We start from the raw sequence: 14,058 nt of genomic DNA, 5'->3' as shown, positions 1-14,058 counted from the left end.
TTCCGTCAGAGGGTTGTGAGTTAGTCCATGAAGACAAAAGTAACTGGCAGAATACTGATTTCAATGGACACCACTGAAGAGTCACTCCAATTGAGGATGCAGATCCAATGTTAGTGCCTGTTTGCACTACCCACCAATTAGATAAGCTTAGAGGCCCCAAATATCAATGTCCCTCAGAAAGGTAGAGTGAACTGTTCAGAGGGGCTTCTCGAGGCAACCAACATTGGTACCAGATTAATGTACCTTACGGGCTAGATTTCCTACACCCTTGCTTGCATTTATTACTATGTCAATGTTTAAATGGGTAGGCCTGATTTAGCAGTTTAAAAAGCTCAGCGGGTTCATGCATTTACAAAGAGATACACCCTTGCTTGCATTTATTACTATGTCAATGTTTAAATGGGTAGGCCTGATTTAGCAGTTTAAAAAGCTCAGCGGGTTCATGCATTTACAAAGAGATGACAGGCTAGGTTAAGGGGACGGGAGGATATCTCTGTGGCAATGCGTGGGTCTTGGAAGCAAGACCCCGCTGAGCAAACACAGGTTCGAATCCCCGCGCTTAGGAAAATAAATAAATAATTGAGCGTGTTATAAATAACTGTCCTTCCACAATGAAACTAGCGCCTAGATACCTATGGGTTATGTGCGCTGCAAATAAATGCAAAAAACAAACAAACAAACGAAGGGCCTTCAGAGAAGTAACCAGGGGGACAGAAACACAATGTACCTTGTGCTGTAGCAGTTCTTGGTGCTCGACAGGGTCCAGTCGGTGTCAGGATGCATTGCAGCTTCTGCAAAAGAGTTCAAGATGGGAGACAGCTGCAGGTATCAGGCGGCAGGCAGTTCGGTGAACGAAGCTGGACGGGTGACTGCAGGCTGGTCGGGGCTTCTGAAGCAATGATTGAGGCACCTTAGAAGGCTTTAGCGACTGCAGCGTATCAACAGTCAGCGGTGCAGTCGGTTGCAGCTTGAGGGGGCTCAACTGGCTCGAAAATGTCCTTTAAGGCAGACGTCGGAAGATGCTTGTCGATAAACTTGTCCTAGCTTCTTCACTGGGCTCGTGTTGTCCTTTAAGGTGGACAGCCGAAAGCTGAGGGGTGTTGCAGGCAGCTACCTTGTCCTTGGTTTGGTTCAGAGACTCTCTGGCACTACTCAGTTAGGAAGCTTGCTGCAGACCCTAGCAAGGCACGCTGTGTGCTGGCTGGGTACTGGTTCTGGAGCTGCTAGAGGGTCCTCTTGATTCGGTATCACCCTCTGTTCCCTGGGAGATGTTAAGGGGATGGATGTTGCTTCTCTGTTGGAGGTCCTGGTCTTCCTTCACTGGCTGAAGATGTAAGGCAGACTGTACCTTCAGTCAGAGTCCAATGCTGAGTTCCTCTTGAAACTCCTTGCAAAGCCTTCAGATGGCTTGCCCAAAAGAAGGGCTTGACCCTCTTTTAAAGCCAAATGGGCCACAGTGATTGGTGTAAGCTAGCCCTTCCTTATTGAACCAATCCTGGGTCCCCCACCAACAATCTCCTACATGCATGCGGTCATAACCAGGGTGCTTTGTAGCAGAAAAGGTAAAGGGGCGAACACATGTAATACTAAGTCCCACCCATCTTCCTGTCTGTTGTGGATCAAAGGGTCCCACCGGCTAAAAGAGCTCTCTGAGGTTCCTGAATAAAGCAGTAGGTCTCCCTTGAAGCTGCGGTGAGACCAGACTTTCTGGCTTCGTCGAACCACATACTCATACCTTCGGAATGGGGTCCCCCTGTGGGGCATCACTACTGTAAACACGCAGTGCCAGAGTTGACATTTCACTGTCAATCGATATTGAGGGATGGAGCTGGCTTCAGGTTGCCCCAGTGCATATGAAAGGGTGTTGGGGTTTCCTGTCTCCTTTGTTGGCCTCTGCAGTCAGGCCCCAGGTGGGCATGTTTGAATTAAACTCTGATTAGTATACAAATGCTGCCACCAGCTACAGGGATCAACAAAAGCACAGGAAGGTGCCATGGAGCCTTTGTTAGTTAATTAGGCTGGCCATGGCAAGGGGACGGTTGGCCCTCCCCCTTACTGAGATGACATGGTGTACTCCTGGCTGTCATATCCCAATTAAATATGACTGGGGAGACTGTGCCTGTAGGCTGTGTACACCCAGAGTACATGGGTCTATGAGTATGTTGCGCGGTGAGCATAGGAAAATGAGTGCGGATAAGCCCCACACATTTTGTGGAGGTTGATCTACCATCATTCAATTACATTTAAAATTTCAAAAAAGCCCAGGCTAGCGCACACCCACCATGCAGATGGTGGAATGCCTCACAGTCTGTCTTTTCTTCCCAAATGTATTGCCCTGCAGAAAAAAAAACAGTTATGCAATGTCAAACCCGTCCCTACATACATACAAAAATATAGGGCAGAAATTATACTTCATCCGGATGGAAGCCTAAGTAGAGGCTCTGCCTCATTTTCACAGTCTATCCATTTGCATATGTTCACGCACAACATATACACATTAAAAAGAAAAAAGTAGGTTGTGGGGGACAGTCTTAACTCAGTGTGGGACAGCAGTGAAATGAGAGTAAAATGTAAACTGCTTGTGGAATGTTACATATGCCTCCTGCCATGAGACTGGCGTTTGGGATGGAAATCAAATAAGAGCATAGGCCCCTGTCTCCAGTCGCTGGTGTAAGCATTAAAGGAGCCCAGGCATGCAACCACCATAAAAACATTCAGGCAGAGAAAGCAAAACAGGGAAGGATGTTTTCTTCAAAAATGCAGCCAGGGCCACATCATAGGAAAAGGGAAAGAGAAAATGCTAGGCGTTTTCTCTCCCACCATGTTTTATGATGACAGCATTCCTGGGCTTCTTTAATGCTCACACCAGAAACAGGAGGCAGGGACCTATGTTTTAATCTGATCTCCACTGCAACACCCATGGCAGGAGACACCTGTACCATTCCATATGCAGTTTAGATTTTGCTCTCTCGTTACATTTGATGGTCTCTATTGCATTTTTAATGGGTGCATGTAATTGGTCTGTGGAAGTGTGGCAGAGTCTCACAGAGCACCTCATCCAGGCCAAGTACCAATTCTGCCCTAGACTTTTTCCCAGTAGATAAAAGGGCAAGAGATTGAATTCCTCGCAAATGTTTTCCTGCCACCAATGGAGGTTAAATTGGAATAATCTTTTCTTCTGCATAAAAAATATGTCTAGGTCTGTGTGTTGTTTTTCTGTTGCTCTTATGATCACGTGACCACCATCTGAAGCAGAAGTTGATGGGACTTTAAAAATGTATGCATTTTAGCATTGCAGCATGATATTTCCTGTTAGTCCAATAAAAGGGATTCAAACTTGGATTTTGTTTGATTTTTTTTATTTGGACTAATATGGCTGCCAAATGTTTCTTGTTTGACAAGGTCAGTCATCTGACCTTGCACAGAGGGGATGTGGACTCTCAGGCTGGGGTGGGAGGCCTATCAAAGTGGAAGCAAGGGCCATTCTTACCACAGAGGGGGAAGGTGGCAGTTGGGAGGACCCCCATTCCTGTCACCTCCTTAAGTGTTGGCCGGTTTCTTTCTTTTCCTTTTAGGCAAAAGCATGCAGAAACTGTCAGGGCAAACCGCCCTGAAGACTGCAGTCCACTACAGCCTCACAGCAGATTACTTAAGTCATCTGATTGCTCTGACCAGTGCGATGTGAGAGAGCTGCTAAGTGAAGCAACAGAGAGCCGGTGCAGCACCAGGAATGGTGCGCACTGCCCAATAGTACCAGTGTGCGCAGCGCTGCAACAGAGCTTCCCAAGACTGGATATTGCAAACTTACCAGAGTGGCATCGGGACAAAAACTGCCCAGTACTTATAACAGACTTCCCCACAACGTGGCTCCCAAACACTTTCCAATGTGAGCCGCAATTTTCCCAGCAATGCAAATCTGTGCAGGAAAAGGGGAAGGGCTTAACCCCCTTTTTATGTATTCTTACACTTGTAACACGTTCTGGGTAGGGAAGACAGGGCGAGATTGGCTAGAGGAATATGTCCAATTGGAAAAGGAGGGAAGGCTAAGTGGACAGGAAATAGGACGTTTTTGGTGGTTCAGATGAGGTCAGAGGAGGAGGAAGTGGCAGACCAAGAGACTAGAAGGAGGAAGGATGGTGGACATGTGTGTAGAGGCAGTTTGCAGAGAAGGTTAAGGTATTGGTTGCTGAGAGCAAGTAGTACTGTGTTGTAAGTGTGCATGTAAGGTGGGTGAGTGAGAGAATTAGAGAAAGTGTTAGAGAAAGTGTAGCATGAGTGGAAGGTGCATGAGGAAATGAAAGGACGGTGAATGAGTAGAAAGAGCTGTAGAGTAGTAGTGGAGTGGCGATGTGGAGGGTAGTGAAGTGGAGAGTGGAAAGTATCATAGGACAGAGTAGTACCATCGGAGGGTGGAGGTAGACTGTACAAAGCAAGAATGTGTGCGAGAGAGAGAGACATTGAGGGGACAGAGGAGAAAGAACCTAGAGAGAAGGTGAGTAGAGTTTGAAGGGGCTGAGTAGCGGGAGGACGGTAAAACAGCAGTGATAAGTAGTGATGGGAACAGTAGGCAGATTTGGCGAGAGTAAAAGGCATAATGCCCCATAACCTCTTAGAATTAACCATTGGATACTGTAGGTCTAACCTAGGAAGTCCCAGGAGGACGCTCGTTAGATAAGGCGATAGCCTTTAGGTCCTCACCGACAGCTAAGATAGATAGCAGAGGTTAACAAATACTAGATGCTGACCTGGGAAATAAGGTTAGGGAGGGTATTGCTCCTTCCAAACGAAAGTGTGAGGGACAGCTCTTAGAGCCTTTCCAAACCTTTTTAACAAAAACCCTTAAACTATCTCTGGGAGTTGGTATATTCTTAAGGCCATCTGTGACATGATGCACATTATCCAATAAAGGGGACAATGAGCCGTGACATTTTATGGCTCATTGTCCCCTTTGTGTTAAAACCAAGTAACCTTGAACTATTGTGATGAATTACTTTACAGACGACCCTCATTTCAGTATCCAAAGTGCATCCTTTTTCCTTCTTTGAAACTGTCGGCCCTCTGAATTCCTTTACAGGGTGGGTTGTAGTTTTCAGAGTGCTAGAACTGAATGTTGTGATAATAAAGTAGATATTTCATATAACCTTGACTGGACAATTCCTTTTATCATCGGGTAACAATTGTATTTTCGCTGTGTTGCAACTAACCAAATATCCACAACCTTTCAGAGATAAGCCTGCCGTTCCGGCCCCGCTACCAAAATTGGACGAGGAGGTTTATAGTTTGCTTGTGTTTCCAATCTGTTTGCATACCTTCTGGTGTACTATTTTATTTATTTATTTCATTGGCCATTTTTAAGGCGCCTATACATCAAGAAATTGTGTTTCAAAGCATCCACAGGGCAAAGGGAACAAGGGAAGAGTAAGACAATGGAATATGGTCACTGTGATGAATAAAATACAAACACGGTTCTACAAGGCCTTGTGAGCATTCAGAGCATGCATGTGCAGAGAGAGAGAAGGGGAAGGGGGTAAGTGCTAGAGGTTCCACAGAGGGGGGAAGTGCCAGAGGGTCTGTTGCAAGGGCAACAGGTAAATTCCAGGCAGTGATGACTTGATGGAGGAGGGGTCACCAGCCAATACGATAAGTGCAGGGCCAGTAATACAACACATGCCAGTGGTGCCTGAAGGCAAGTGCTGGGAGGGGCCGGCTGCTGCGGGCGATTGGACAGAAGGCCAGGACCCAGGAGGACACACAAGGGCCCAGGCCACCAATCACAGCGACTGTGGTGTTTAGCACGGGAGGGAGAGAGTGAAGGAGGAGGAAAAGAGGAAAGTCTTTAGGTGCTTGCGGTACTTGAGGAGATCCAGCTCAAGACGGAGAGAAAGGGGGAGGCTGTTCCAGAGGAGGGAGCCAGCCGAGGAAAGGGAACAGCCGCCTGCTCTCTGCTTAGAAAAGCGCTTGACAAGCAGCGTGTTGGCGCTGGAGGATTGGAGGGATCTGGAAGGAGAGTATTTGCTGAGGGCAAGTTGCAGATGGCGTGGTCCCCGGCCCCAGACAGCCTTATGGATGATGCAGAGGGATTTAAATGTGATTCTTGTAGCAACAGGGAGCCAGTGAAGAGATTTCAGGGCTGGAGAGATACGATCCCTGGGCTTGAGGCCTAGGATAAGTCGTGCAGCCCTATTTTGGATTAGCTGGAGGGGGTGAAGAGAAGAAGGTAAATTAAGGAAGAAGCTGTTACAGTAATCCAGCCTGGAGAGTACCAGAGCACTGGAGACATTAAGCTTCTGGGGGAAAAGTGAGGAAAGGGAGGATGCCCCTGAGGAGGTAGAGTTGGAAATGGGCCTTCTTGGCAAGGTCCAGTACGTGACGAGTCTAGGATAACTTCCAGGTTTCGGGTTTCAGAGGAAGGGGAGGGGGGAGAGCCCATCGAGGGTGGCCAGAGTGAAGGGAGAAAAGAGGGAACAGGAGTCCCGATAGAGGTGTGGGGCTGATTGATGGTTTAGAAACAGATATTCATCCCTGGACCACTGATGCCCTGGAAGTTGATTCGTCACAGAGACATACTAGTACCCACTGGAAAAACAGTTCTCAACACCAGTGCTGGGAAATGTATTTTTTTTAAAGCAAAGCAACGCTATTCACCCGGTGCTTTGGATGTACAACGAGTTTAACAAGTGGGACCCAGCATGAAAGAAAACATGGCATTTTAGAGCAATTCCCAAATGAAACATTCAAAGACATGTAGTTTGAAGTAAAGGATGTGTTGTTTCCCTGTTGTCCATGAAAAAATCAAATGGAGAAATGACTGTTTAAAAAAAAAAAAGATGTGGAAGTGGAGGAACTCCTCTATCCCCCCTACCTTAACTATTACCCTTACCCCACATCACACCTATATTTTAGTTAAATGTCCCAACATTCCTAAAAAAAAAAAAAAAATCGGTAAAAACATGCAGTAATTTCTCCATTCGAATTTTTCAATTCGATCATTTCTACAGATACCTTGTTTCTCACCTTTCCCACACAGTCTATCATTGTTCACATGCACAGTACGCTTGAATTTCCAATGCTTTAACCAGCCTCCAGTTTTTCCAAATACAATGCATATCTGCATTTTTCTGTCATACACACCAGAACAATTGAATGCAGTGATTTCAATGCCCAAACCATCATAGGAATTGCACATCAAACCAGTCTGTTGAAGATCACTGTCAGAGTCAAGTGCATATTTTTGCAGGCCCTGTGCTGTGCTATGATCCTACAGTAAGTCAAGCAGCGTTGCTTGTGCCTACTGGACACAAGATAGAACCAATACCGAAATGTTCCAGCAGCTTACATGATGCAATGTCCACTTTTATTCCAATGTGCCCCATTTTTGACAGAGCCTTACTGGCTTGCATACAAAGTGGCAAATACAAAAATATGTTGCCACTGTTAGAATGGCGAAATGTCCATAGTTAGCTCAGCGGGTCTCTTCCGCAATAAAGCGTAGCAATTTCAAGAGCTCCGACATCCAATGTTGACATTTTGTCTGCCTGTATGTATCCTCATTCATTTGGTGTTCTGAAACATTTTGTCGAAAAGCTGTACCTGAGAGGTGGTAATGGCAGGTCATCTTCTGGCAATGTTGATGTGGTTTCCTGGGTTTTCCCAGGCTCAAATTTGGCCATAGTGTGTCATAAATCCTACATCTATGTTCAGACCTCAATTTTGTAAGATTGACAATCCATCTTCAAGTTCTTGCCCTGCCACATTCATTGTGTGGTATTTGAGAGACCACATTTCTATACCATTACGGATAGGTCCTGCAGTGTTTGCCCATCCTGTGTGAAGTGTTGATGGACTGATGTTTGTTTTGCAGTTTATGATGGTGTATCTTATGCCGGTTCATTCATTCACGTAGCTCCTGGAAAATCTCATCTACATACTTGTTGGCATTTCTTGCATTGTATGAAGTATACAACATTGGACGATTTGCAGTTTTACGTGCCTTGAATCTGCACTGCCTGGTTCTGTGAGGTTGCTATGGCTCATCCTGTGCAGATGTTTTTTTCAGGTTTTGCCTCTCCCAACATTGCATGGGCATGTTCCCTGTCTTTGTTCTTGATCTGGTAGAAACGTGCTTCTGTTGAGGCACTTTGCTTAATTTTCCATTTGCTTGTATGCAATTAAAGGGGTTGCCTGGAAAATGTCTCTAAGGTCCTAATCCCCATGAAATATTGAAGGACTTAACAAGTCTTTTCAGTTGTGTTGGCGCTGGATGATACGTGATAACCAAGCATATTTGTTCTGTAGTTTTGCAATCTCTGTGTTGAAGCAGGCTATCTGCAGATAAAGGAGTCCTAAGTCGAAGGACCTCTTCAAGTCCAGCTCAGTGTGTTTTTTTCTTCTGTTGCTCATTTTATCGTGTGATCACCATCTGATGAAATCGTCAATGGGACTTGGAAAGCTTGTGCATCTTACCACCGCAGCATGATATTTTCAGTATGTCCAATAAAAGGTCACAACACTTGTTATTTGTTTGATATATTGGATAAGAAAGCAAATGTACCCAGGCACCCCAACCGTAGCTATTAAAGCTCATTACTGGATCCCAACTACACAATTATCCGCTCTTACTACTCCACGTGCTCTCTTATTCCAGGTATGCAATGATCTGGAGATATACAACACACTCCGGCATCATATATGCACTCACAAATGCGCAAAATGTACAGGAATATAGCATCAACCAGCGCACAGCTGCAGATCCAGCAACTAATTCATTAAGACTGTCAGCCTTTCCATCAACCTGCATGTCCTGCCTGTAAGGCTGTGTATCCTCTTTCTCTGTGTCCTTCCAAGTGTACCCTTAACAGACTACGCTTCTCATTTTATCGCTATTGTTGCACCCTATTTCTGTAATCCTTTGTTGTAGAGCGAGGTTCATGCAATATCAAAAACTAGCACAGATAAAGGCATACACACATACAAACAAAGACATGCACGTACAAGGTTTGTTACAGAGGAAACACTGAGGTTGTTCGTCAGGACGACAGCATTCTGAATGAAGTAAAGAGACATGCTTTCAATGAATGAACAAACATCATTGTGACTACCAGTCACAATATAATGCCAGCTGCACCAGCTGCAAATGCTTACGTGGGTAGACAAGCATGTGCCTCTTTATAGGTGTCCAGAACAAAATATTGAAATAATTCTGTTTTTAACTATTAGTATGTGGAGGTCAATACTATGACCATGCCCCTGCCACTCACCTATGGCTTGGTATTATGAGTTACAAAAGCAGCCCCAGGCAATCGTCAGTGCACTGAACCGTTCCAGAGATGCCTTTTACAAAGTATTTAGTAAGTGACTGGGGGTCCAAAAGGAGGGTGCTGAGGACTGGTGTCTCTCTTGAAAGGGGAGTGAGGGCTGGACTTTAGAAAGAGCTAATTTAGAAGAGTTAAAATGTGGGGCGGATGAAATGTAAATTTGGGGCTTTGGGTAAGCCCTAGCGACCCATCCGGAACAGCTTCATCTCAGTCTAAGTCTGTCCTATAGGGCAATGCCCGAACGAAAAAACACAAAATGCTAGTGTGGGACCATTATTTGGGTCAAAGTGGGCCACTTTTTTGGCCAATGTGGGCCAGTTTGATGAGTTACTTCACCATACGGCTAGTAGTTTTGACCAGTGTTACTGAATAAATATTCTTTAAAATGCACAATTTACATCACATTTTTATTAAAAAACACCCCGTTGTATACTACTTAAATAGTCTCCTACAAAAGGAATGAATTGCCATTTTCAACTGTGGGAGACTTTTTTCATTAATGCCAGAGACAATTTTATGCCCCAGGCCGACTCTGCATCAGCTGTATCTAAAACCAAAGTGAATGGTTGTTTGTTGGTTGCAGAAGTGCAAGCAAGATGTCTATGATGCCGAAACGATCTGATAGCAGTGCTTGATGCAGGGTGTGAGAGGTTGTACTTCGTCCCTCCCATCTCAGTAGACTGCTCTTTAGCACCCCCAAACTTCACCAAAGCTCTGTGGACAAAACATGTTTTGTACAGCTTGGGTAGTCAATCAGGGAAGCTCTGGCTGACCGTAGTTTCCAGCCCTTCGGGCAGTTCCCACCTTGGCCTTCCTTCCACTCGGCAGCAAGACTGCAGTCAGTAACCGGCACCATTTTGCTTGCAAAGGTTTCAGCCACTGAGACCCTCAACAGCACAAGCATATAAACCCCGGTGGTGGCACTTCAATTGTTGTGTGGTAAGCATCCTCGGCAAGACACTAGTGTGAAATGAAGAATGATAATGGCCCCTTTCTGTAACAAGTCACAGCTCATTCGGAAGGAGACATAAGCATTCCAAAGCCCCTCATTCTGTGTATACAGCACAGTAAATATCTGCACCACACAAACCTGATTTTTCTACCTTAGCTGTGGTGTGGCTAATTTGATGACTTGAAAACAGTGTGGTAATAATACATGCACATTTTAGTTACAAGACACTAGTGTGAAACAATTCTATGACGTGAAGATAAATAGGGCAATAAACAGATATCTGGTTGCCTTGTACAGGTATGAAATATGACATCATCAGGGGTTTCTAACTGTTTTACGGGCTCCGTGATTTCGGGAATAAGGGGTATTTAAAAATGAATGTTGAAAACAAGGCTAGGGGATGTTTTTAAAAAACGGAGACGAGCATGGGTCCAACTTTAGACAGAGTGCCACAACGACAGGGTATAAACACATGGCTTGAAATGGTGGCTGTCTCACAAGGACACGTGTGACGCTCTCGGAGTGTGCATTGGTAGAGTTGATCTAGTCACCTCACATGTTCTCAAGTCAGGACTTTGCATTTCAAACACACTTTGTAAAACTGCTCATTGCTGGAAGCATGCAATGAGCATTTTTGGAAAGTTGGCTTGCATGCCTGAGCCATGCGGGAGCCAACAGTAATTGATATGAAAAGTGTTGTGTGGAACCTGGAGGACTTGGACACAACTGAGATTATATTACTACAAAAAAGAGGCTGAAATTCAAATCTGCACGTATTGGGGAAACCCAGTGAGCCTCAAGCCAGGTATGTATAAGATACCTGGACACTAAAGATGGGTGGAGCCGCGCACGTTATCCATCTTATCTTCGCAAAGAAAGTGCAAGATCACTCTCCTGAAAATCTTGTTGTGACTCATCACCATAAAACCCTCAGTGGACCTCTAGGAAGAGACGGAGTCAGACAAGTGCTTCAGCCTATGCGGAAGGAAAGTGTGGCGAGGCAAAGGCCTTGTGCGGAAGGAAAGTGGTGGCGAGGCAAAGGCCTTGTGCGGAAGGAAAGTGGTGGCAAGGCAAAGGCCTTGTGCGGAAGGAACATGGTGGCGAGGCAAAGGCCTTGTGCTGAAGGAAAGCGGTGGCGAGGCAAAGGCCTTGTGCGGAAGGAAAGTGGTGGCGAGGCAAAGGCCTTGTGCGGAAGGAAAGTGGTGGCGAGGCAAAGGCCTTGTGCGAAAGGAAAGTGGTGGCGAGGAAAAGGCATTGTGCGGAAGGAAAGCAGTGGCGAGGCAAAGGCCTTGTGCGGAAGGAAAGCGGTGGCGAGGCAAAGGCCTTGTGCGGAAGGAAAGTGGTGGCGAGGCAAAGGCCTTGTGCGGAAGGAAAGTGGTGGCGAGGCAAAGGCATTGTGCGGAAGGAAAGCGGTGGCGAGGCAAAGGCCTTGTGCGGAAGGAAAGCGGTGGCGAGGCAAAGGCCTTGTGCGGAAGGAAAGTGGTGGCGAGGCAAAGGCCTTGTGCGGAAGGAACATGGTGGCGAGGCAAAGGCCTTGTGCTGAAGGAAAGCGGTGGCGAGGCAAAGGCCTTGTGCGGAAGGAAAGCGGTGGCGAGGCAAAGGCCTTGTGCGGAAGGAAAGTGGTGGCGAGGCAAAGGCCTTGTGCGGAAGGAAAGTGGTGGCAAGGCAAAGGCCTTGTGCGGAAGGAACATGGTGGCGAGGCAAAGGCCTTGTGCTGAAGGAAAGCGATGGCGAGGCAAAGGCCTTTTTTCCTGCACTGTGGCCTTTAGTCAGGACTCGAGAAGCGATGGCTGTGTCCAATGTTCAATGGAACTGGGATTAAGAACTGGCAGGGTGGCATTCATACCGATAAAATCTACCTTAAACCTATTCATTGTACAGATGGTTGTGCAAAATCTGATACGAGGATGCAGTAGGAGGACTTAAGCAAGACAAGGGAGCAACAATGTCATGATTGTAGTCTGTTTCATGTGATAACAGTCAACGAATTGTTTTTATGGCAAGGTAATTTGAACATTCTATATATTTTCCTAAGTCATTTTCTGATGGCTCTAATGCCCTTAAAAAATTATGAAGGAACACAATTTCGCAAGAGTGCCAGGGTGTAGTAGTTGGACATCCTTTCAATGCAAGGGCCTGCATAATGCAGGTGAAGCTCAGGTCCCTTATCACCTCAAAGCGGGGGGGAATAGCTCAGGGCCAACGCGTTTGTCTTGGAAGCAAGACAACGCAGCACAACAGGGGTTCGAATGCTGATTCCGTGCGTAGAAAACAATCTCTGGTATTAAGCATGCTATACAAGAACAATTATAATTAGAAAGCTGCAGTTTCACCTGCCTGCTCCTGGTTGCGCAGTGTGTTTTTCTCATTGAAATTTCAAGAGTTGTTTCAAGTCGCCATCTTTCTGTCCTTCGCTGTACACCTTTTAAAAGGTACTGCCTTCAAATGCACATCTACTTACACCCTTTTCAAGGTACTGATATCTTATAATTGAAACTGAAACCATTTGTCAGCTAAATATTGCCATCAAAGGCCCACACACTCAAGAGATGCACCAAGCATTGCCACCACATGGCCAGGGACACAACTATTCATCAGATAGTGCTATCTTATACCTAGGGACCCAATTTGCCGGCTATTATTTTCATGTGTGGTATTCACACTGCTTGCCAGGTAGTGATATAATTTAACAAGGTACTAACACCATTCACCAATGATGTCATATGTCCATGAACTAACATTGTTTGTAAGGCAGTGTCCGCAGTTGTGCTCAGGTACTCCAATCATTTACCATAGACTGGCATCATAGGGCCAGGCATGCGAAAACATTTCAGGTGGCAGGGTTGCGTAAGTATAGAGACGCTGTATTCTTCGCATACTTCTGCATGCAAGCTGAAAGGAGTGTTGGAGGAATGTTAAGTCCCTGATCTCCCACTATCCTACCCCATTCAGCGCTATGTTGCTGCTGCGTATGAAGAGCCAGGTGAGTAGATGAACAGAAGAGAATGTGCTGCTCTTCTGGTCCTTTCCGATACAGCATGGTAAGCATCTACATTGCTGCATGATCAGCGAGATCACCATCAGCTAGTTCAAATCCTACCTTGCGAATCGCCAACAGTTTCTATAAATGGAGTCTTCCAGATCACCAACTCTACCCTGTGGAGTCCCACAAGCATACATCCTATCCCCTGTGTATTCTTCAATCTTTACATGGAACCGCATGGAACCCTGCTCACTCCACACAACATCCACATTCAGCAATACGCAGATGACACACAGATCCACCTCAAGATATCCTCCATCGAAGACATCCACAGGCTCAAGGTCTGCCTCACATTGATCCAGTATTGGATGTCCAGTGCTTACCTTAAGCTCAACCCCTCCAAGACTGAATTCCTACTGCTGATTAACAACACTGAACACTCTGATATCCAGTCCTGACTCACTGCTTTGAACTTCGAGGGATTCACACCCCAGGTGGCCACATGTGCCACATTCAAACAGCACATAGCAAGGAATACACAAACGGCCTTGTACCAACCATCTCTCCTGCAGTAAATGAAGCCCTTTATCCCAGAAAACAACTTCAGATCCACTGACCAAGTCTTGGCCCACTCCCAACTGGTTGGTGGCAATGCCCTTTCAGAAGGCCATCCGGCGACTACTCCGACACCTCTGAAATGTGTCCTGCATGCTGCAGCTCATGAACCCCTTAAGTGCAAAGAGTCCCCCCCCCCCAGGTGCCAAGGCCTTTTTTGGCGATTTCGGTGTGTCGCCATTCAATCCCTTGTA

General features: G+C 46.0%; 1 protein-coding gene across 1 annotated transcript in view; it reads right to left on the bottom strand.

Moving 5' to 3' along the window:
• The window catches only part of ITFG2 (integrin alpha FG-GAP repeat containing 2), a 1,163,252-nt gene that overhangs the window by 30,907 nt on the left and 1,118,287 nt on the right, over window positions 1–14,058 (bottom strand). The gene's annotated exons all lie outside the window — the stretch shown is intronic.

Source organism: Ambystoma mexicanum, chromosome 12, assembly GCF_040938575.1.
Source record: "Ambystoma mexicanum isolate Mex_15411 chromosome 12, UKY_AmexF1_1, whole genome shotgun sequence".
Lineage (NCBI taxonomy): Eukaryota > Metazoa > Chordata > Amphibia > Caudata > Ambystomatidae > Ambystoma > Ambystoma mexicanum.
Note: the sequence above shows the minus strand (reverse complement) of the source record. Positions and strands in the feature narration are given on the sequence as shown.